Source organism: Saccopteryx bilineata, chromosome 2, assembly GCF_036850765.1.
Source record: "Saccopteryx bilineata isolate mSacBil1 chromosome 2, mSacBil1_pri_phased_curated, whole genome shotgun sequence".
Classification (NCBI taxonomy): Eukaryota; Metazoa; Chordata; class Mammalia; order Chiroptera; family Emballonuridae; genus Saccopteryx; species Saccopteryx bilineata.
Genome location: NC_089491.1, coordinates 257,862,967 through 257,886,517, shown reverse-complemented (window position 1 = coordinate 257,886,517; position 23,551 = coordinate 257,862,967). Strand labels below are relative to the sequence as shown.

At 45.3% G+C, this 23,551-nt stretch overlaps 1 protein-coding gene across 6 annotated transcripts in view; it reads right to left on the bottom strand.

Annotated features, from left to right (window-relative positions):
• The window catches only part of AP1B1 (adaptor related protein complex 1 subunit beta 1), a 66,902-nt gene that overhangs the window by 41,405 nt on the left and 1,946 nt on the right, over window positions 1–23,551 (bottom strand). The window contains exons 2-3 of one of the 6 annotated variants that reach the window (XM_066260201.1): window positions 21,932–22,040; window positions 18,266–18,349 (exon numbers count right to left, since the gene is read on the bottom strand). The exons of 2 other annotated variants lie outside the window; for them this stretch is intronic. The gene's annotated coding sequence lies outside the window, so the exon portion shown is untranslated. Of the gene's footprint in view, window positions 1–8,045; window positions 8,095–18,265; window positions 18,350–21,931; window positions 22,041–23,551 lie in introns of all 6 variants that reach the window. 3 more of the 6 variants (XM_066260200.1, XM_066260203.1, XM_066260202.1) reach the window with 3 other exon arrangements.

Here is a 23,551-nt window from a genome sequence, read left to right as displayed (position 1 = left end):
AAAAAACCCCAAGAGACTTTCAAGTGCAACCTTCCAGTCCCACATGTAGTTTCACATGGTAAGAAAACTACACAACTTGAAAAAACAGCCATTTGAATGGAGAAAACTCACTCATTCTATTCTGTCCCTTCTGTTGCATCTATGGACGAGGCTTAATCATGTAGCCCATTAATATCTTATTTCATTACTACGTGGGGGAGAGATGATTACTGGTTGGGGTGTGAGCAGTGTCGAGGATCATTTCAGAAGTCTCCGGAAACAGCCAACACAGCTCCTCTTCAGCCCAACTGTATTTTTTCCAGGTGAAGCTTATACTTATGGCAGATGGCAACAGTGTTGTTCCCCAAATGAAAACGCCCATAGGTTTTGTTTCAGTAACCAGTGGAAAACAGGTATGTACTGTCTTGGGACTGCCTTACATCCTCTGTGGATCCCATTAGCATAAAGGAATAAAGGCTTGGCTGACAGAATGGTATTAAAATAAAAATAATGTGATCTTCCTTTTGCTCTGCAAGGTTGAAAAGGGATGATGGTACTTTTCTGTGGGAGCTGTGGGAAAGAACAGAGGGACTGCTGTTTTGATAAGACCAGTCCCACAGTGGGGACTCTAATTGCCAGTCCTGGCAGCAGGAGTCAGGGCTGTAGGCAGATCCACAAAGGGAGGACCCATAACGGTCTGGTCCACAGCTCCATCCATCTTCCCCCTTCATGCCTGGCCCAGGGCTCCACATGTGGCCAGTATTCAGCTGATAATTTTTGAAAGAAATGAAAAGGGACCACTGAAAATCCCAGGGAGCCTCAGATTGCTCTCTGACAGCTCTGTTATGTAACTATTTGGCATTTGTTTTCTACAAGAGTTTATTTACATTAAAAACAATTTTCTTTTGAGCCTACACAAAGCCATTTTCTCAGAGAAACCTCACCAACCTAGAGATTCTTTCTGGAGCTGAGAATGAACAGAGAAACAAGATAATGGGCTACCTATCGCACAATAAAAGCTTCCATCGCTTCAGAAGTCACAGGCTTCAAAGCATAACTGGCAGAGGCATCCAAAACAGGAGAGGACCCTGTTTCTCAAGGTTAAGTTTCGTCTAAGAACAGGGATCAATAAAGGCAAAGGAGGCTAAAAACAACAGGCCACAGAAAGTAACACACAAATCCCTCTAATGTTAAACCTAGAAGAAAATCAAAGTGAACAAAGCAAAAACTACCTTAGATGTTTAACTTCAGCACAGCCCAGAAATTCTTCCTTCTCCAGCAGAAGAGGCTGTCAGGGGCTTTCCCCTGATCTGCAGGCACAACACAACATTTGAGTAACTAAATTCCCAGAACATAACCCGCTCCTGCAAATCTGTATTGGATGCTACCACCCAGGTGGAAGAAAGAAAGGGTAGGAAATTTGAGGGATAAAAAAAAGTGAAAGAGTGCCTGACCAGGTGGTAGTACAGTGGATAGAGCATTGGACTTGGACACAGAGGACCCAAGTTCGAAACCCTGAGGTCGACAGCTTGAGTGCGGGCTCATCTGGCTTGAGTGTGGGCTCACCAGCTTGAGCCCAAGGTCTCTGGCTTGAGCAAGGGGTCCTTCGCTTTGCTGTAGCCTCCCAGTCAAGGCACATATGAAAAAGCAATCCTTGAACAACTAAGGTGCGGCAACAAAGAATTGATGCTTCTCATCTTTCTCCCTTCCTGTCTGTCTGTCCCTCTCTCTGCTCTGTCAAAAAGAGTGAGAGTTGCAGGGTCAGTCAAGTCAAACCATCACAGCTGCTGATCCCCCACAGCTCTGAGCTTTTGATGATACTCTTCCTTTTAAAGGTGCAAAGCAACTACATACTTACAAACTAAACTGCCACAGTGTGCTGGCTGCCTCTTCTCTGCAGTATCTATTCTGCATATGCCTCTGCAGAGCCCAATGGGACTGGTGATGCAGAAACTGTATCGCTCTGAGGTTGTTTCATATACAAGGAATTCAAGTAGAGGAGGAGGGAGAGGTGGGGAGAATGAGAACGCTTTTTTTGCAAAGCCACTCTCCAGAGCACAGATTTTAAAACCTCAGTTCACTGTGAAAGATCACCTGCGCCCTGTTGATCTACTGAGGGGGCCTATCTCTTATGTCCTTTCACTGCAGTTGCCTCTTGGATGTCAGTGCAAGATTTTTCATTCTCTCTGCAGGAATGGGAAAAACCCTACACTTCAGTCCTAAAGAAGCTGACTTGTGGATGCCACAGGAAAGGCGTGCGGGCACCACTCAGCTGTCCCCATACATCGCGTCCCTACTAATGGAGGCCAAAGGGGCTAACACTTTGTTCTCTGATGGCTCTGATTGTGTAGAGGAGCCACAGTTGAAAGCAGGCAGCCCACTGAGGCAAGAAAAAGCTTAGGATTTGGATTCCATCTTTGGAAGTGGCAGGGTGCATTCAAAAAGTACTAACTGGAGAGAATTTTTGGTTCAGAAACTGCTCTGGCCAGTGTGATGAGTCACTTTTGCTAACAAGACAGCATTCTGGGCTGGATACCCCTCAACTTCAGCATTTACAGGCCAAGGAATAGCTCAGGGGGATGGCACAGTACAAATTAAAAGAGGAGCACACCTGGAAGAAAAGGTTTTGTCTTTCAGGAGCCCCTGCTGCTGTCCTCATCTTGTCTACCTTCCCACACCCATCCCTGGAAGATGACTTGGATGTCACAATCACGGGACCAGTCCCTATTAATTTCACTTCTTAAAAAAAGTCCTTTGATCCTGCTTCCTCCTGCCACTAGGCTTTGAAAAAAGGAACTGAGGAATAAAGCCTTAAAGTAGTATTCTCTTTTGTTTTCTAGAGTTAAAAAAGAAGTCCTTGGTGCCCTGGCCGGTTGGCTCAGCGGTAGAGCGTCGGCCTAGCGTGCGGAGGACCCGGGTTCGATTCCGGCCAGGGCACACAGGAGAAGCGCCCATTTGCTTCTCCACCCCTCCGCCGCGCTTTCCTCTCTGTCTCTCTCCTCCCCTCCCGCAGCCGAGGCTCCATTGGAGCAAAGATGGCCCGGGCGCTGGGGATGGCTCTGTGGCCTCTGCCCCAGGCGCTAGAGTGGCTCTGGTCGCAACATGGCGACGCCCAGGATGGGCAGAGCGTCGCCCCTGGTGGGCGTGCCGGGTGGATCCCGGTCGGGCGCATGCGGGAGTCTGTCTGACTGTCTCTCCCTGTTTCCAGCTTCAGAAAAATGAAAAAAAAAAAAAAAAAAAAAAAAAAAAAAAAAAAAAAAAAGAAGTCCTTGGTGAGAATCACTGGCATACCGGAAAGGGACACAGACGGAATCTGTAAGTGTAAAAATGAGGTCTTAGGAAGAAAAGGTGTTGGGCAGATAAAATATATTACGCTCATTTTGTTAAAGATGGTGCTGCCCATGTGGAAGCCTGACGTCCAGATGATATTAATGTGTGTTGGGGGCGGGCTGTGGGCAGGCAGGATCCTTGTAGCCTGGGGCTTGGTTTTAGGACTAAGGCTTTCCCACCCTTTTTGATGCGGGGTGGTGCAATCCCATCATGCCTCAGATAAGTGACTTTGTATTAGAGACTTCCCTATTTTGTACAGTGTGTCCATAAAGTCATGGTGCACTTTTGACCGGTCACAGGAAAGCAACAAAAGACGATAGGAATGTGAAATTTGCACCAAATAAAAGGAAAACACTCCCACTTTCTGTAGGATGATGTGGCAGCATGTGCGCATGTACAGATGATGTAACACTGTGTATACAGCAGAGCAGCCCACAGCCATGCCAGTCGAGATGTGGACGGTACAGAGGAAAGTTCAGTGTGTTCTGTGGCTTGCTAAATTTGAATCCATGACCAAAGTGCAATGTGAATATCAGCGCGTTTATAATGAAGTGCCACCACATAGGGATAACATTACTTGGTGGGATGAGCAGTTGAAGGAAACCGGCAGTTTGGTGGAGAAACCCCGTTCTGGTAGGCCATCAGTCAGTGACAAGTCTGTAGAGGCTATATGGGATAGCTACCTAAGGAGCCCTAAAAAATCTGTGCATGAGCCCACATCGAACTGCACTGAATAGGTATGAAACTGGGAGAGTTTTCCTTTTATTTGGTGCAGATTTCACATTTCTATCGTCTTTTGTTGCTTTCCTGTGACCCGTCAAAAGTGCACCATGACTTTATGAACACACTGTATATTAGATTAAAGATTTTGATTTCTGCACTATAAAGTGGGACAGACCGGGAGCTTGCTCTCTCGGTTCCTGAGATTAGCATTAGAGGAGAGAGCAGAGAGAAGAGAAGAGAGAGGCCATGTGGAGGAGGCCAGGAGAAGTAGCCAAGATGGCGGAGTGTTGAAGGAGAAGCCAGTTTGTGCAGAGAGAAGGAGATGGGGAACAGAGGTGAATAAGGCTAGTGAGCTAGAAACCTTTGATTCCAGGAAACTCGGATAAGTCAGTAGCTTTGTGAGCACTAAATGAGTGGGTTTTGGAGCCCAGTGTGTGTTTTTACTTGCCCACCGGGTGCAAGCTAGGATTAAAGATGATATGGCCCACCAGTTCTTGGCTCCATTGTTTCATTACCATCTGTCCGAATCTAATGCGAACCTGCATGGGCCAGGCGGCTGTGATGGTGGTCTTGGATAATGGCTTCACAAAAGGGGAAAGGAAAAAACTCATAAAAATATTCCCAACTAAAGACTTTGAATTTTTTATTTTTTAAGCCACTGTTGTTAGGGTTTAAGAAAAAAAAGAAAGTCTTTGCATATCTAAATGTAACTTTATGTGTTTCAATAACAATTAATAATTTTCAAGGAAAGTACTGAACTAAGCTTACACTTCTCTATAATTCAACTTCCCCTGTTGAAAATGAGGCCAGTCCCACCTGGTACTCTACTAATATAGTAAGGTACCAAAAAGCTGCAAAATTAATACTGATATTTGTAAAGCCAAGTAGCCAGGGCTACCACCACAGCAGCCTGGCCCATGGAGGTTCGCATTGGATTCGGACAGTCGGTAAAGAAACAATGGAGCCAAAAATTGATGAGCCATCATTTTTAATCCTTGCTTGCACCCAGCGGGCAAGTAAAAACACACACTGGGCTCCAAAACCCACTCACATTCAGTGCTCACAAAGCTTCTGACTTATCCGAGTTTCCTAGAATCAAAGGTTTCTAGCTCACCAGACTTATTCACCTCTGTTCCCCATCTCCTTCCTTCTCCCTGCACAAACTGGCTTCTTACTCAACACTCCGCTATCTTGGCTGCTTCTCTTGGCCTCTTCCACGTGGCCTTTCTCTGCTCTCTGCTCTCTAACGCTAATCTCAGGAACCAAGAGAGCAAGCTCCCGTTCTGCCCCCATTTTATAGTGTAGAAATCAAAACCTTTAATCCAGGCCCTGGCCGGTTGGCTCAGCGGTAGAGCGACGGCCTGGCGTGCGGGGGACCCGGGTTCAATTCCTGGCCAGGGCACATAGGAGAAGCGCCCATTTGCTTCTCCCCCCCCCACCCCCTCCTTCCTCTCTGTCTCTCTCTTCCCCTCCCGCAGCCAAGGCTCCATTGGAGCAAAGATGGCCCGGGTGCTGGGGATGGCTCCTTGGCCTCTGCCCCAGGCGCTAGAGTGGCTCTGGTTGTGGCAGAGCGACGCCCCGGAGGGGCAGAGCATCGCCCCCTGGTGGGCAGAGCCTCGCCCCTGGTGGGTGTGCCGGGTGGATCCCGGTCGGGCGCATGCGGGAGTCTGTCTGACTGTCTCTCCCCGTTTCCAGCTTCAGAAAAATACAAAAAAAAACCCCAAAAACCCTTTAATCCAATATACAAAATAGGGAAGTCTCTAATACAAAGTCACTTATCAGAGACATGATAAGATTGTACCACACCACATCAAAAAGGGTGGGAAAGGCTTAATCCCAAAACCAAGCCCCAGGCTACAAGGATTCTGCCTGCCCACAGCCCGCCCCCAACACACATTAATATCACCTGGGTGATGCCATCTTTAACAAAGTTAGCATAATATATTTTATCTGCCCAACAATATTCTAGGAGTTAAGGTCAGGCTTTCCCGTCCCGTCCTTCCTTTGGGGAGGGGAGGGGAGAAGAATGTAGAAGTTTCTGGCTTGCTAGGACAACAGGTCATTTAATTTTAAATTTAAAATAAGGCTTAACTAAAAATAAAATAAAATAAAATAAAATAAGGCTTAACTGAGGAACTTCTCTTTCAATAAGAGACAGAATTTACAAACCAGCCTACATTGATTGTGGTTCCTCCTCCCTTCCTGGAATCCTGTAACATACCTCTAGGCAAAGGAGGGGAGATAGATACTAAAAGATTTGTAAATATCTTTGATTGTATCACCTTGAAAGTTTTAATGTCTCTATGGATCCCCTAAACAAATGTTGTAAGCTTGCTAATAATTGTGTCATAATGTCATGCTCCCCCCCAACCTGTGTGTGATCAAGGGTATATAACCAGCCTCTGAAATGTATTTGGCACGCACAATTTGGTTCTGCACATGCCTCGTGTTAGTCATATGCAGCCAGCATATTTAATAAATCTCCTCCTTTAATAAAATCCTTCAAAATTCATCTGGACTTGGTGTCTCTACGTAAACCCGCGAAAGTGAGGTACAGTACTTTACAGCATCTGGGGTACAGTACTTTACAACACTTATAGCATGTATTTCCTCTGATGGGACCTGAGAATTAAAGTACACTGACAAGTATAAACATAAACATTGTTAATATCATGGGGTTCCATTTATATGAAATTCTCAAGTAGTAGGGGTAAAACTAACTAATGGTGACAGAAGTCGGACCAGTGGATGCTTCTAGGTATAGAATACTATGCAACCAAGAAAAAGCATGAAGTAGTTTTACATGTGCTTGTATATAACATTGCAAGATATTAAGTGAAAAAAGCAATATGCAAAAGTATCATACATATAAAAGTATATGTAGTTTACTGTCATTTCTATTAATAAATAAAAATATGAATATTAATAAAACATAAATACCATGTTTGCAAATGTATTAACTATCTTTGAAAGGATAAACAAGAAAAGTTAATAGTGGTTTCCTCAGAAAGAAAGCTGAATTTCCAACAGACGGGTGAGAGACTGACTGTAAGGCCAGTTGCCACACCCACCATCACAGCCGCCTGGCCCATGCAGGTTCTCATTGAATTCGGACAGACGGTAATGAAACAACGGCGCCAAGAACTGGTGGGCCATTAGCTTTAATCCTAGCTTACACCTGGTGGGCAAGAAATACACACAGTGGGAAAACACTTCCCTTTCCATTCAGGGCTCCCAAAGCCACTGACTTACTCGAGTTTCCTAGAATCAAAGGTTTCTAACCTCGCTAGCCTTATTCACCTCTGTTCCCCATCTCTTCCTCTCTGCACAAACTCTGCACAAACTGGCCTCTCCTTCAGCACTCCGCCATCTTGGCTGCTTCTCCTCTCCTCCATGTGGCCTTTCTCTAGTTTCCCCCAACATGGGTTCCTCTGCTCCATTTTATAGTGTAGAAATCAAAACCTTTAATCCAATATACAAACAAGGAAGTCTTTGATACAAAGTCACTTATCTGAGGCATAATTGGATTTTTCATAAGAGTGCACTACCCCTTATCAAGCAACAGTCAAGGATGTGGGGAAAAGCCTACTCTTAAAACTAAGCCTTAGGGCCTGACCTGTGGTGGCGCAGTGGATAAAGTGGCGACCTGGAAATGCTGAGGTCGCTGGTTTGAAACTCTGGGCTTGCCTGGTCAAGGCACATATGGAAGTTGATGCTTCCTGCTCCTCCCCCTTGTCTCTCTCTCCTCTCTAAAAATGAATAAATAAAAAATTAAAAAAAGAAAAAAAACCCTAAGCCTTAGGCTATAAGGACCCTGCCTGCTTACAGCCTGTCCCCCACATCCAATGCAAACTACAAGCGAGCAAACATATATATCATATTTGCAAACTTATTTGACCCACACTGACCATTCATCATTTGCCTTTTTATATCTTGGGAATTTTATATCCTGTGCCCGAAACACAACTCTTAAATATCATATAATACAGTTTAGAAAACAATGGTACATCTACCTGAAACACTGTTCCCAGCCTTGGGCTCATCCTTGTAAGGTATTTTTCCCTGCCGAGGAAGAAGGAAGGGGTGTAGAAGTAGTAAGTCAGTGGCTTTGTTCCACAAAGTGTGGAACAGCGAAAGCTTTATTTAGTACGGCGCATCCCACCCCATGAGGTTCTCTGGTCCTGCGGGACAGAGGCTAGGGAAGTCGCATGGAGTGACCTGCGTTGGGGATATTTAAAGGGTCTGTAGGGTGGTCAAGCTAATATGACGTGGTGAAATCTCACCGGCTGGCAGACAGTCACTCTTTTCCAAAGGGCTTCCGGGAAATTTCTTTTGGTCTTTTGGCACATATGGATATGGGCAGTTCTAGCCAAGTTCCCGGGTCTGGTGTCTCACGTGACCTTTCCCCATTGCTGACCACCTTACAATCCTGCAGTCTCAGCACAAACACTGCTACACCAAGGGAGCCTTCCCTGGACCCAAGTGGCAGGGGCTTCTCTGACACTTGATTCAATTATTGTGGACTTCTCCACAGCCCTATTCACAACTCTTAATTTGGGATCTGTCCTGTTTAATGTGGCACTATGCCTGGCACATTCTGGGAGCTCACCAAATGTTTGCTGACAAAATGAGTGAAAAGACAGGTTCTGAGAGAAGCTACAAAAACCAAGGACCTATACTAGATTAAGACAAGAGGATTCCCTGATGAATGCCAGATAAAGATGACTGGACAGACCAGAGACATAAGGTTTTGCAGTTAACTTTCAACAAACATGGCTAAGCTGATCCAATGCCAAGACGGCTGCCAGGAAATCCAGCTTTTACCATCAGCTGTGTGATCCTGGGCAAATCTTTCTATCTCTGAGCCTTACTTTTACCAACTGTAAAACAAGAGAATTCAACCAGATTTATGGCTTTTCAAGGCCCTCCTTGCTTTTCTGGATGAAAAAGGGGCCACATGCTGAATTGATAAGCTCAGGAGAGGCCTGCATGGTGGCCTTGCAAACTCATAGCCTAAAGTAGGGGTCTCAAACTCGCGGCCCACAGGCCGCATGCGGACCGCCAAACAATTATGTGCGGCCCGCAGACTAATCCACGAAGTTCAAAATATTTTGGATAAAATTAAGTAAGCCTAGGGGCCTACTTGTATTTTTCATTTCTCTAGCATCCTAGCTAGATATTAGCTTAGTTAACAGCAGTTTTGATGCGAACTACAGTTTCTGGTCGTTTTGTGACACTGAGTAAACTGCATGTATGATTGTGCTTGTTGTACTGATTTTTGTTTTCAACTGCAGTGAGAAAAGTGTTGCGTAACAGTTGCCTTTTGTAGACCTAGTGCGGCCCGCTGAACGGCTGTGATCTTGCTCTGCGGCCCACATGCTGAGTTGAGTTTGAGACCCCTGGCCTAAAGTAACCATAGAGAAGTTCTGAAATTAAAACTTTTCTAACTAAAAGCAGTTCATGGCAGGCAGTCTTGTCCTAAGGTGGTATCTTTTTTCTAACAAAGGTCAATGTTTATCTTAACTGTTGTCTTTTTTTGCATCTTCCATAACATCGCTTTGAAATGTCAGAGTAATATTTTCCAGATCCCTCAGGGCACAGCCACCACACTAAAGCAGAGCCCACAAACCCCTCATTGTTATTATCCTTTGCATTGTTAACTGTTAACTATCCTTTAACTGCCTATGTAAAAGAAGTATGAGTATAAATTTTAATTTTTATTCAGTCCCAAAAATTTCCCGGTTTTGCTTTCTCCTGCCTTACTAATCTATCACCAATGAATTCCCTGTAAATCCCTCTTATGTTTTCCCCTTTGACTCTGTTGGGCAGATAAAATATATTAGGCTCACTTTGTTAAAGATGGCGCTGCCCATGTGGAAGCCCAACGCCCAGGTGATATTAATGTGTGTTGGGGGCGGGTTGGGGGCAGGCAGGATCCTTGTAGCCTGGGGCTTGGTTTTAGGACTAAGCCTTACCCGCCCTTTTTGATGTGCGGTGGTACAATCCCATCATGCCTCAGATAAGTGACTTTGTATTAGAGACTTCCCTATTTTGTATATTGGATTAAAGGTTTTGATTTCTGCACTATAAAGTGGGGCAGACTGGGAGCTTGCTCTCTCTCAGTTCCTGAGATTAGCATTAGAGGAGAGAGCAGAGAGAAGAGAAGAGAGAGGCCATGTGGAGGAGGCCAGGAGAAGCAGCCAAGATGGTGGAGTGTTGAAGGAGAAACCAGTTTGTGCAGAGAGGAGATGGTAAACAGAAGTGAATAAGACTGGTGAGGTTAGAAATCTTTGATTCTAGGAAAGTCGGATAAGTCAGTGGCTTTGTGAGCACTGAATGAGTGGGTTTTGGAGCCCAGTGTGTGTTTTTACTTGCCTACCGGGTGCAAGCTAGGAATAAAGCTAATGGCCCACCAGTTCTTGGCTTCATTGTTTCATTACCATCTGTCCGAATCTAACGCGAACCTGCATGAGCCAGGCAGCTGTGATGGTGGCCACAGCAACTGGCTTTACAGATTCCGATGTATAAAATAAGTGGTGAAACTATTTTCCAGATCTCTTTATCAATCCATTGAGATTCTGCTTCCAGCAACTGTCGACAGTTTGGCTCAAACTTATAAAAATTCTTGCAGGTTTAGCCTGACCAGGCGGTGGCGCAGTGGATAGAGCGTCGGACTGGGATGCGGAAGGACCCAGGTTCGAGACCCCGAGGTCGCCAGCTTGAGCGTGGGCTCATCTGGTTTGAGCAAAAGCCCACCAGCTTGAACCCAAGGTCGCTGGCTCCAGCAAAGGGTTACTCGGTCTGCTGAAGGCCCACGGTCAAGGCACATATGAGAGGGCAGTCAATGAACAACTAAGGTGTTGCAACGCGCAATGAAAAACTAATGATTGATGCTTCTCATCTCTCTTCGTCCCTGTCTATCCCTCTCTCTGACTCACTCTCTGTCTCTGTAATAAATAAATAAATTAAAAAAAAAAATTAAAAAAAAAAATTCTTGCAGGTTTAGATGTTTCTTAAATTTAAACTTTTAAACTTTTTTTTTTGTATTTTTTTGAAGCTGGAAACGGGGAGACAGACAGACTCCCGCATGCGCCCGACCGGGATCCACCTGGCATGCCCACCAGGGGGCGATGCTCTGCCCATCTGGGGCGTCACTCTGTTGCAACCAGAGCCTTCTAGCGCCTGAGGCAGAGGCCACAGAGCCATCCCCAGCGCCCGGGCAAATGTTGCTCCAGTGGAGCCTTGGCTGCGGGAGGGGAAGAGAGAGACAGGAAGGAGAGGGGGAGGGGCGGAGAAGCAGATGGGTGCTTCTCCTGTGTGCCCTGGCTGGGAATAGAACCCTGCACTCCCGCAAGCCAGGCCGACGCTCCACCACTGAGCAAACCAGCCAGGGCCCTTTTAAACTTTTTAAACAAAGGTGGGCCTGATTGGGGTGGTGCAGTGGATAGAGCGTTGACCAGGGACACTGAGGTCCCAGGTTTGAAACCAGAGATCATCACTTAAACATGGGCTCATCTGGCTCCAGTGCAGGCTCACCATCTTGATTATGGGATCATCGACATGATCCCATGGCTGCTGGCTTGAAGCCCAAGGTCGTGACATGTATGAGAAGCAATCAATAAACAACTAGAAGTGATGCAACTGCAAGCTGATGCTTCTCATTTCTCTCCCTTTCTGTCTCTCTCTCTCAAAAATAAATACATAAAAATAAAAAATCAACGAGACCAGAAGAAACCAACCCTGCCAACACCTTGATCTCATATTTCTCGCCCCAAGAATTGTTTTTTTAAAGATTTACTGATTTTAGAGAGAGAGAGAATTGGGTATAGGAGGAGCAGGCAGCATAAATTCATAGTAGTTGGTTCTCATGTGTGCCTTGACCAGGCAAGCTTAGTATTTTGAATGAGCGACCACAGCATTCCAAGTTGACGCTTTATCCACTGCGCCACCAGAGGTCAGGCACAGCCCCCAGAATTGTAAGAAAATAAATTTCTATTGTTAAAAGAAATTAAAAAATAAAAAATAGAAGGGGGACTGCTCTAGTTGACCTAGGTGGGGGCTGTAAAGCCAGTAGCCGTGGCCACCATCACAGCTGCCTGGCCCATGCAGGTTTGCATTTGATTCGGACAGATGGTAATGAAACAACAGAGCCAAGAACTGGTGGGCCATTACCTTTTAATCCTAGCTTGCACCTGGTGGGCAAGAAATACACACAGTGGGAAAACATTTCCCTTATCACTCAGGGCTCCCAAAGCCACTGACTCATCCGAGTTTCCTAGAATCAAAAGTTCCTACTTCACCAGCCTTATTCACCTCTGTTCCCCATCTTCTTCCCTCTGCACAAACTGGCTTCTCCTTCAGCACTCCGCCATCTTGGCTGCTTCTCCTCTCCTCCATGTGGCCTTTCTCTGCTCTCCTCCAGCATGGGCTCCTCTGCCCCATTTTATAGTGTAGAAATCAAAACCTTTAATCCAATATACAAACAAGGAAGTCTCTGATACAAAGTCACTTAGGCTGGGAAAGGCTTAGTGTTAAAACTAAGCCTTAGGCTATAACGACCCTGCCTGCTTACAGCCTGTCCCCCATACCTAATGCAAACTATAAGTGAGCAAACATATATATCATATTTACAAACTTATCTGACCAACAGGGGCCTAGAATCTGAATCATTCCACTCTTCCTTTCCTGACCCGGGGCCCTTCAGACAAGCCATGTTCCATGAGACAGTTTGAGAACCAGTCTATTAAATGACATATAAAGTCCCTCCCACACCTCACATTCTATGACAAACCCATTTCCTTACCAATGAGTATTCTTCCTGGGTATGAACCAAGGAAATGGAGCATGATCATTCTTGAAGCATGACAAAATACATTCCCAAGAGGACAAAAGAGAAAAATTCAGAATGCAGCTAGGGCCAGCAAACCTTATTAAGTCTTCAGTAGGAAGGAAAACAATAACAAGCTAATCAATTCCCCCAAATGGCCAGCCAATGGCTAGGTAAAGGCTATTCTAGCTCAGGGCAGTGATTCATGTCAGAGCAGTCAATGCCCTGCAATTGGATGAGAGGCATGAAGTCGGCAGTCGGCAGCATAAGCACAGCACACTGCACTCTCAGAGAATCAGCAGTAAATTTACAAGGGAGACAACTGGTATTGTGAGATCAGCCAGAGAAGTGTTTGGAAAGGAAAAGGAAAAGAGATATTTGGCAAGGTCTGATCCAGCTGCCAAGACCCATCTCTGAATTCAAGGATATTCAGGCAGGGAAAACTGATCCCTGAAAGTCTGCACAGGTAGCTTTCAACCTCAGTGTTGATAACTGTCACTGTAAACTCTTGCCTGATGAATATTTGTTCAGAAACTTGCTCCAAGGCACGTGTTAGCTCAAAGACAGTCAAGACAAAGCTAGGAAGAGTGAAGAAAATGGGTAAGGGTGGTGCCACCATTTCTTCATTTGGAACAGAAAAGTCAAACGTTGATCCTCCCACATGTTTTGCTATTTCAGTTCTGTCTCAAGGGCAGAGATTGATTTATTCCACAAATATTCTCCTACTATGTGCCATGCTCTGGATTGTGCCCCTCCCCCCACATGAAACTCAGAGTTTAATGGATTCTACTCACCACTCCTCAGTGGTCTGATAGTCTCCTAAGAAAAAGGTTCTACAGGTAAGGACTCAAGTTCACTTTACAGACAGGGAAAGAGACAAGGCCAACTTGAAGATTAAAAGGTGAGTCAGCAGTAGAGAAACCAGGCTTCAGACTTATTCCCCGAGATAGTCAACAAACTCAGACAGACAGGCTCTTTCAAGCTGGCTCAATAACTATGAGAAAATAAGCTATTCTTCTTCAGGCTTGGCATGAAATTCAGAACAAAAGTGGCAGTGGTAATAGTAATAATGGCAAACGGATATGCATTATGGCCTGGACACTACAAAGTCAAGGGTATTGCTAAAATCCCAAGTGCACAGATGAGGGAACTGAAGCCCAGAGAGGTCATGGCAACCTTCTGAAGTCACGTAGCTAGAAAATGGTAGTGCCAATACTCTCCACTCCTGCCCCATAATGAGGTCCCACATGTCCCATTCTGTCAAGCAAAGGAACTCTTCTCTGAATGAAGCCCTAGCAAAGCACACACACTCCAGGCTGAAGTCTATGTAAAATATGTTGCCACACATCCCTGCAGAGCCCCTGAAAAGTTGAATGACAGGTTATTTTAGGACCAGTCCATCCAGTTTGGACAGCAGAAATGTCAAGGTTGGTGATGTGCCTGGTAAAACCCTATTTAGATGAGCTTGCCAAGATATGGGTCTCCTGGGATCTGGATGCAAACTGACTGGTCAAAATCAATCTCCTGAGACCCACTAACAATTAAAGCCTTAAGTGAAAAAGAAACTAAAGGCAAGCAAATGCCACACTCAAATGTTCCTATTATCAGTACTGAGTCCCTAGACCCTAATTTTAGAATCAGGTGCCAGTTCTCAACTATCTATGAACAGTAATATGTGGACATATCTGCTGTCAAGAAAAAGAAAAGTTGGCGCTATCCCTCCCGAGAGCATGCCTGTGCCTTCCCTTTCCCCTTCTCCACACCCCTCCAAACCCCGGTGCGATACCTTAGCCCTTCTCTCTCCTGAGCTTCAAGCGCTCTTCTGCCTCTGTGACTTGTTTCCTGAGCCTATGCAGCCTAGCTGGCTCACTTCTACTACCTCTGTAGCTTTCCAAATAAATTTTCTCTTATACTTTGAAAAAGAGATAAAAAGATAAAGAAACATTCCTCTGGATTTGAAAAAAAAGTAACAGGAACTTCTTCTGAATAATAAGTTAATTAAGATGATGAGAAAGAGGCCAGAGACTACAGAACAAAGCCCAACATCTCAGTTTTTCAACCTACACAACTACAACTGGAACATTTTCTGAAGATCCGTCAGGGTTCAGTCACCCATTCAGCATGTGTAACAGCGTGCAGAGCACTGTCAGCTCTGGGCCCCACACAGAAGAATGCAAACAGTAGACAAAGGACAGTCTTCTCCATCATTCTTACTAGGTAAGAGACTGCAGATGACCAGCAGAGTGGTCATGTCTTCCTGATAACCGTCAACAATGCTCAGAGAAGAAGAGTTCTGAAACTGGTGGAGCATCAAGGGAAGCCCTCTTAGATGAAGAAGGGGCTTGCCTAAATATGAAAAGATAGATTAGATTTGGAAAGGGAGGGCTGAGGGTGACATGGATAAGACCCACAAGATACCAGCCTAACTGAGAGCGAATGGAGAATAACTCAACCATCAGTAGCACTTACTGGTGTGCAGGCTCTGTGCTAAGTGATTTATAGCCCCTCTTCTAATACCTTTTAATTTTATTTATTTTTTCAGAGACAGAGAGAGAGTCAGAGAGAGGGATAGATAGGGACAGACACAGATAGGAACAAAGAGAGATGAGAAGCATCAATTATCAGTTTTTCATTGCGACACCTTAGTTGTTCATTGATTGCTTTCTCATATGTGCCTTGACTGTGGGCCTTCAGCAGACCGAGTAACCCCTTGCTCGAGCCAGAGACCTTGGGTCCAAGCTGGTGAGCCTTGCTCAAACCAGATGAGCCGCGCTCAAACTGGCGACCTTGGGGTCTCGAACCTGGGCCCTTGGCATCCCAGTCCAACTCTATCCACTGCGCCACTGCCTGGTCAGGCAATACCTTTTAAATGAAAACGAGGAATTAGAGACTGACCTATGGTGGCACAGTGGATAAAGCATCGACCTAAAATGCTGAGGTTGCCGGTTTGAAACCGCAGGCTTGCCCAGTCAAGGCACATACAAGAAGCAACTACTACAAGTTGATGCTTCCTGCTCTTACCCCACCTTTTTTTTATTGTTGTTTTTTCCTTTTTCTTAAGAAGTGAGGAGGCAGAGAGACAGACTGCTGCATGTGCCCTGACTGGGATCCAGCCAGCAAGCCCCATATGGAGTGATGCTCTGCCCATCTGGAGCCAGTGCTCCATTGCTTGGCAACCAAGCTATTTCAGCACATGAGGAGAGGCCATGGAGCCATCCTCAGCACCCAGGGCCAACTCACTCCAATCAAGCCATGACTACGGGAGAGGAAGACAGAGACAGAGAGAGAGGAGGGGTAGGGGTGGAAAAGCAGATGGTCAGTACTCCTGTGTGCCCTGACAGGAACTGAACCTGGGACATTCATATGACAGGCTGATGCTCTACTGCTGACCCAGCTGGTCAGGGCTCTACCCCATTTTTCTTTCTCTCTCTCTCTTTCCTTTCTCTAAAATCAATAAATAAAATATTTAAAAATAATAAATAAGGAATTAAGAGACACAGAAAGGAGTGACTTATCCAAGGCCCCTTGTGACACCCCCTGCCTGGCTGAAGGCAAGGAAGGATGAAAATCAAAGATGGCCTTGGACCCTGGCCAGTTTGCTCAGTGGTAGAGCATCAGCTCAGCGTGTGGAAGTCCCGGGTTCAATTCCTGATTGGGGCACACAGGAAAAGTGCCCATCTGCTTCTCCACCCTTCCCCCTCTCCTTCTTCTCTCTCTCTTTCCCTCCTGTAGCCAAGGCTTCATTAGAGCAAAGTTGGCCCAGCCGTTGAGGATGGCTACATGGCCTCTGCCTCAGGCGCTAGAATGGCTCCAACCACAGCAGAGCAACACCCCAGATGGGCAGAGCATCGCCTCCTGGTGGGCATGCCGGGTGGATCCTGGTCGGGTGCATGCGGGAGTCTGTCTGACTGCCTCCCCGCTTCTAACTTCGGAAAAATACAAAAAAAAAAAAGAAAAAAAAAGAAAAAAAAGATGGCCTTGGATGCAGAGTGTGCCAGAAGATGCAAGTGATCCTGTCTAATGAACAGTCACACTGACTAGCATTTGACAATTCAGATTGCTCCCTCCTCCTTAATACACTCTCTTGGACTCCCGGATTCCATGTTCTCTGCTTTACTTCCTACCTCTGCCTGCTCCTCAGTCTCCTTTGTTGATTCTTCCTCCTCTCCTTCTCCTTCAGCACTGGAGTGCTCCAGGGCTCTGGTCTGGTACATCTTCCCTTCTCCATCTACACTACCTTTTTGATGATCTCACCCAGTGTCAAGGTTGTATCATCTGCATGCTGACAACTCACAACTTTACCTCCCCAGACCCAACCTCTTCCCTGAACTCCCTGCTCATATATCCAAACTGCCTAAATTGATACCTGAATTTGAATGTCTATATGGCTGATAGGCAGCTCAAACTTAATATGATAAAAACTGACCTCCTGCTTCCTTCCTACACCCAAGTGGCTCATCCTACAGTCTTCATTACCTGGTTACTGCCAACATCATCTTTAACAGGTTCTCAGGACAAAAAATTCAGTTACCGTTGACAACATACTCCCCCTCTCTCATATCCTGTCATCTAATCTATCAGCAAATTCTAGTGGGTCTACCTTCAGAATGAATCCAGAATCCATGAAGTGACTTCTTACTAGCTCCATCACTATCACCAGGCTCCTGTCCAATATCACCTCCCATTGGGATTGCTACAAAGCTGCTTGTACACTGCCCCCTACAACCTACCTCAACAACAGACAGAACGGTCCTACTATAGTTTAAGTCGGACAGTGGTGTGTCCCTCTGCTCAAAATCCTCTCCACCTTACTCAGAGTAAAAGCCAAAGTCTCTAACATGGCCTCATGGCTTACAGGGTCCTATAGGAGATCACACTCCTTTCTGTCTCCCTCACACATACCCTATCATTACCTCTTTGAACGCTTTTCCCCTATTTCCCCATCACCACTCAGTTCTAGACATTAGGCCTCTTTGCTGACCCTTGTACAAAATAGGTATGTTTCCACCTCAGGGCTTTTGCATACATAGTTCACTTTACTGGGGACTCTCTCTCTAAACAGCCTCATGGCTTAGTCCCTCGCTTCTTTTAAGTCTTGGCTCAAATGTCACCTCACTGAGGCCTTCTCTAACCACTTTATTTACAATTATACACATCCCCAACCAATCCACTCTACTTATCCTCCTACTTTCCTTCAAAATATGTATCACTAACATACTACAAAATGTATTTATATTGCCTAATTTTTTCCCCTCCATAATATAAATTCCATGAGGACAAGGATTTTGTCCATTTTGTATTCCTAGCTCCTAGATGGGTACCTGGCAAATACTGGTGCTCAATAAATATTTGAATGACTAGTGCTCAACTCTCCAACTAGGGAAATTTTATGCTTTGTAAACCTACCTGAGCTAGAGAGCAGCTTCCCAATGTTCCATTCACAGAGTTTGCCAGGATCAGGGCTGCATCTGCTCTGGTTGTCATGCTATTCTGTCAAAATCGAAATTGAAAATGCCAGACCCCATAATCCCTTTTACAGCCAATAAATGTAAATAATGATAAGAGAGAAAAGAAAAGGGCAAAAGGTAGATGATCAGGTAGCAACAACTCCAATGGGAGAAATGTTCAAGCCACTTCATTTGGTGAGGCCAGAACACTATTCCTTGCTCTCATACGCATCAGTTCACAGAGTAACCAGAGTTGCGGAGGTAGGGGTACAAATGCTGGGGGAGGGGTGTGGAGGGGGCTCTGACATAGGCAATGGTGTGAGCTCTGCCTATAACCCTCCAGGCCTTTTTCTGTGTTGCTCTAACTGCCAAACTCTTCACTGCCTTAGCACTTGCTGATCCTCTGCCTGGATTATCCCCTCTGGCTTCTTAAGTGGCTGCTCTAATTTATCCTTCAAATCTCAGTTTAGATTCCATCATTTCAAAGATAACATCCCTCTACATAATAAGCAGGAATTTTTCTATCTTCACCCCCAACCCCCGGTTGCCCTAGTCATAAGTTTACTGACCACCTCCCACATGCCATAAACAGGTCTACATGCTGGGGATACAACCGTGAATGAAATTTCTAGGAGGAACCACAGCAGGATAAATAAGTAAAATATATGTTATCTCAGATAGCAATAAGTGTTATGGAGAAAGAGAGCAGGAAAGCAGGATAGGAAGCTTGGGGGAGGGAGAGGTTGAAATTTAACCAGCGTGGCCTCAGAAGGGCTCCTAGAGAAGATAACAAGTGACATTATCTGGGCGTAAGAAATTGTCAGTGCAAGGGTGGTAGTGTAACTGCCTGTTTGAGGAACAGCAGGAAGGTGAGGTGGTTCCAGCTGAATGAGCATGGAGGGGGGCAGTAGGTTAAGAGGTCAGAAGAGAATGGAGGGGGCCTTTCAGGTCTCTGGCTTTTCTCAATGAGCTGGGAGGCAATGAGAGTTCTGAGCAGGAGTCCTGAGATCTGACTTACATTTCAACAGGTGCTAGGGGCTATGCTGCTGTTTCCCTCATGGCTTATTAGTTTTTCTAATTATTACATTTGTTTTCTATTTCTTCTTTGTCTCTCTCCCCCATTAGGATTAGGATGTAATAAGCAAACCAAGGACAGACAGAAACAGTCTGGCTTGTTTACCTATTCTCACTTAGCCCAGTGCCAGGCACAGAGCCCAAAAAGCATGAGGCTTGGGAGCCTAGAACCAAACTGAACCTCCTCCTCAGCTCCACTAAATAACAGGAGATAATCCAAGAAAAAGGGGTTGGGAAAGGAAAGATGGCCACAGCAGGTAGAATGGGGCCTCTTCAGGGGCCTACAACACAATAGGCACAGTCATACAACTGTAAAATAAGAATTATAATGTTGCATACCTGAGGGGTTTGTGATCTAAAATATATTAAATTCAAAGCCCTCAGCAGCGCCCAGATACCTGGTACTTGGCAAATGTTAACCACTATTACTACTACATAGGGAGAGAGGCTACCACCAACATATCATATCCCTGCTATTCCCCAACCCTCAGGTCTTTAGAGCAGGGGTCGGGAACCTATAGCTCACGAGCCAGATGTGGCTCTTTTGATGGCTGCATCTGGCTCGCAGACAAATCTTTAATAAATAAATGATAACGTTAAAAATATAAAACATTCTCATGTATTACAATCCATTCATTTCATACCATTCATGTTCATGGTCGTGGGTGGCTGAAGCCAATCACAGCTGTCCTCTGGGACAACACCAAATTTTTATTGGATAATGCTTAATGTACACGGGTCATTGTATGGCTCTCACGGAATTACATTTTAAAGATTTATTTTTTTATTTTTATTTACTTTTTAATTTTTTTTAAAATTTTTATTTTATTTATTCATTTTAGAGAGGAGAGAGAGGGGGGGGGAAGGAGCTGGAAGCATCAACTCCCATATGTGCCCTGACCAGGCAAGCCCAGGGTTTCGAACCGGCGACCTCAGTATTTCCAGGTCGACGCTTTATCCACTGCGCCACCACAGGCCAGACTTTATTTACTTTTTTACAGAGACAGAGAGAGAGTCAGAGAGAGGGAAAGACAGGAACGGAGAGAGATGAGAAGCATCAATCATTAGTTTCTCATTGCGCATTGCGACACCTTAGTTGTTCATTGACTGCTTTCTCATATGTGCCTTGACGGCGGGCCTTCAGCAGACCGAGTAACCCCTTGCTGGAACCAGCGAACTTGAGTCCAAGCTGGTGAGTTTTGCTCAAACCAGATGAGCCCGCGCTCAAGCTGACGACCTCGAGGTCCCGAACCTGGGTCCTTCCGCATCCCAGTCCAACGCTCTATCTATTGCGCCACCGCCTGGTCAGGCTCATGGAATTACATTTTAAAATATGTGGTGTTCATGGCTCTCTCAGCCAAAAAAATTCCTGACCCCTGCTCTAGAGGCCTTGAAGCAGGCTGGTGGCTGGCTGGGTGGCAGCAACAGTAGTTTGAATAGTTAATTCCACTACTGATCAGATATCCCTATGTCCCTAGGGTGACATGAGGATAGACAGATCATCTGGAAAGTGCTCTGAATCCCTTAGGAGTCAAGGAATCTTGACAATTCAATGCAATATTCATTCATTTGTTCATCTATCAAGCACTTACTGAGCACCTACTACATGCCAGATCCTTGACTAGGTGCTGGAGACACCGGCAGTTAAGAGAGGAGTCCCCTCCAAGGATTAAGAGCCATTTACTTAGAAGAGAGCCAAGTAAACAATGACAATCCATTAGGATCAGTGCCATAGGACAGTGGTCCCCAACCATTTTTGGGCACGGACCAGTTTAATGTGAGAAAATATTTTCACGGACTGGCCTTTAGGGTGGGACGGATAAATGTATCACGTGACCGAGACAAGCGTCAAGAGTGAGTCTTAGATGGATGTAACAGAGAGAATCTGGTCATTTTTTAAAAATAAAACATCATTCAGACTTAAATATAAATAAAACAGAAATAATGTAAGTTATTTACTCTTTCTCTGCGACTGGCACCAAATGGCCCACGGACCGATACTGGTCCACAGCCCAGGGGTTGGGGACCACTGCCATAGGACATCAAAGAGGAGCATCTACTTCAAGCCTGCTATGTGGGAGGGGAGAATAATCTTAGATGGGAAGCACTAAGAAGTAGTCCAGCAAAGGGAGATGGAGACAGGAAACAGTGTTCAAACAGTGGAAACAGCACAAAGCAAAGACACAGAGGTATACAGCTGGAGCTTTGCAGAAAAGCAATAGTGTTTGTTTGGAGCTTGGGAGAAGGTTGGAGGGTGGAACAGGAGAGATGAGGCAGAAGAGAGCCAGGTAGGGGTCAGAGCCCAAAAGGCCTTGGATGCATGCTAAGGAATGTGAGTTTTAGCTTGAGGGCAATGAGGAGGCACTGATGAACATTCAAGCAGGACTTTTTAAAAAGGATTCCCCAACTGCTCAGGTGATACTTTCTGGAGTTATTTGTTTTTCTCTGTGTGAAGAGAAAAAAGAACACAAAAACTATTTCTGGGTTGTGATAATTTATCAATGACCTATCTTAGGCAAAAAGATCTATTAAAAAAAAAGAAATGTCTTGCCTGGCCTGTGCTGGTGCAGTGGGTAAAGCGTCAACCTGGAACGCTGAGGTCGCCGGTTAAGGCACATATGGGAGTTGACGCTTCCTGTTCCTCTCCCTCTCTCTCTTCTCTAAAATGAATAAATAAATTAAAAAAAAAATTTAAGAGTGACCCTTAAATTAAAAAAAAAAAAAAAAAAAAAAGAAACGTCTTGTCTGACCAGGCGGTGGTACAATGAATAGAGCAGGGGTCGGGAACCTTTTTGGCTGAGAGAGCCATGAACGCCACATATTTTAAAATGTAATTCCATGAGAGCCATACAACGACCCGTATACATTACGCATTATCCAATAATAATTTTGTGTTGTTCCAGAGGACAGCTGTGATTGGCTACAGCCACCTGCAACCATGAACATGAGCAGTATGAAATGAATGGATTGTAATACATGAGAATGTTTTATATTTTTAACATTATTTTTTTTTATTAAAGATTTAATAAATCTGTGAGCCAGATGCAGTCATCAAAAGAGCCACATCTGGGTCTCGAGCCATAGGTTCCCGACCCCTGGAATAGAGCGTCGGACTGGGACGCAGAGCACCCAGGTTCGAAACCCCAAAGTCGCTGGCTTGAGCCCAAAGGTTGCTAGCTTGAGTGACTCACTCTGCTGTAGCCCCCCCCATCAAGGCACATATGAGAAAGCAATCAATGAACAACTAAGCTGCCACAACAAAGAACTGATGCTTCTCATTCATCTCCCTTCCTGCCTGTCTGTCCTTCTCTCTGTATCTGTCACACAAAAAGAAAAAGAAAAAGAAGAAAGAAAGAAATGTCTTCAAGTAACAGATGCCCCCTCAGCTTTTAGAAATACACCAAAGTGCAAAACCCATATCCAAGCCATGTTTGCTCACTGTAAGCATCTCAGGCTTTGGTGCAAGGAGGGGTGTTTTCTGGGAAGTGAGAAGTCAAAACATGCAACAGTTTCAGAAAACGACTAGAAAAAGATGAAAGTCCAAGCCCAAAGTCAGCAGGACCAACAAACTGAACTTGTTCTGAAACACTTTTAGGAAGTGAAACGAGAAGGGTGGGACAAGTCCTATGATATATAAAGGTCTGTTTGCAGAAGGAAGTAACACCCCACAAACCAGGGGTGACAGCCTTCCTCAGGCATGGAACCCCAGCAGGCACCAACTGCCCAGGGTTAAGATGCCCAGTACAACAATAATAGGCTCTGCACAAATTTCCTCATGTAATCGCTGATGCACATCGGCGCTGGGCAGGGGGTGGGAGGGGGGCACGGGAAGGAAGGTGGTGGCAGTATTTTAAAGCTGATATAAAGCAGGTCCAGTCTAAGTAAGCTGTCCAGATCACACTATCAGGAAGCTGCTGAGCTGGATTTGAGACCCAGAGCTGACTGATGGGGAGGCAGAAGTGCTTTCTCCATTATACCTCTGAGCCCTTCCAGCCGCTTAGGATGACACCTCTGCTCAACCCACACACAATAAATAATTTCTACATAACCTCTAAGAGATCTGATTCTTTGAGGACTAGTGAAGCTGCTCTTCATGACAGTTTATAAGAGGTCAGAGGAGTCTTGTGTGTGAGCCCTCAGTATAGGGAGCCAAATGCTCTGAACTCTGCTC